We start from the raw sequence: 1,332 nt of genomic DNA on the forward strand, positions 1-1,332 counted from the left end.
AATTTTGAAGTTGTTTCGGTTTTGAATTATGTAGAGTTTATCAACAGTAACCGAGGTGACATGGCATCATTAGCGGGGGATCACTGTAGCTTAATTATGCGGGCATCACCATGGCAATTTTTAATCATTTTTGTATTGTTTGATTGGCACGGAAAAACATAAACAAATTTTTTAATCCATTTTTTTCTGCCCCCGTGATACAGATGCAAATTTCCATGAACTTTTTCTTTTTACTTAATATAAAAAACATCTTTTTTTTACCATTGCAAATTTTGCTTGTAGGCACGACTGACATTTTTTTGGTTTGAACCATTGGGATTTTTTAGTACTAGTTTGTTTGTCACTCTTATGTATTATGGCTAATTCATCTTTCCGTTTTCATAGGATGGTAAATCGGGGCTTTATTGTCACAACAAAACTGCGTTTTTATTTGTTTATCATGCCATGAAAGTCTATGCATTTTTTAGTCTATGTATCATGATATATAGAACATTTTTTCAACAAAGTTGCCATGGCTCATGGCAAATATAGCCTATGCATCATGGAACTTATAGTGTATGGATGATGATCTGCAGAACATTTTAGTTCATGTCATTTTCTGTAACATATTCTTTATGCCCTGACAATTTAATATGTTTTCGTAAACCCTGCCATTTTTGTAAAAAATAACATGATGGCAAGTCGTAAATGTAGTGGCAACTTTTCTGGAAATTCACATAGTTTTTCCCACTTTTAAAGTTGTTGGATGGCATCGTAGGCTTTTTTTGTCACAAAGAAAAACCTGGGCTTTTTTTCTTTACTAAGCTTGTAGGGCCTAATATAGAAAAGGTCTGTAGGGCTGATAGGATGGACGTTCGGGTGGTGGCAGCGATGCGGGCGGGGAGAGCGATCGTCCCGAACGATTCATTCGGTCTAGCTGCCTTCCTGCCACACTTGTGGGCAGTCCAATGTTCGTCCACACAACATCGTGTGGGCTGCCTGCGGATATGCCACACAGAATCGTGTGGTCGGGTGGGCGTTATGCCACACGTGTGCCAGTTATTCGAACCCTTATTTTTTGTAACACAGTACATGAAAAAATGCAGCAAACCCCACTTTAATGTCTAGGTTAGCAGCAAATACTATGCTACATTCTTTCACAGGAAACACCACGTCTTGTGTAATCGTTTTGCAAAAACCACTATTGACAGATTTTGGCTGATCACGTTTATGACATATGGGCCCACTAGTCAGGCTGACGTGGCACCAATTTCTCACACCGTTCTGTTGACTTGTTTTGCTAGATGTGGGACCCGCTTATCCGTGTAATAGTACCTTCCTTTTCTCTGGTTC

Source organism: Triticum dicoccoides, chromosome 4A (genome assembly GCF_002162155.2).
Source record: "Triticum dicoccoides isolate Atlit2015 ecotype Zavitan chromosome 4A, WEW_v2.0, whole genome shotgun sequence".
Lineage (NCBI taxonomy): Eukaryota > Viridiplantae > Streptophyta > Magnoliopsida > Poales > Poaceae > Triticum > Triticum dicoccoides.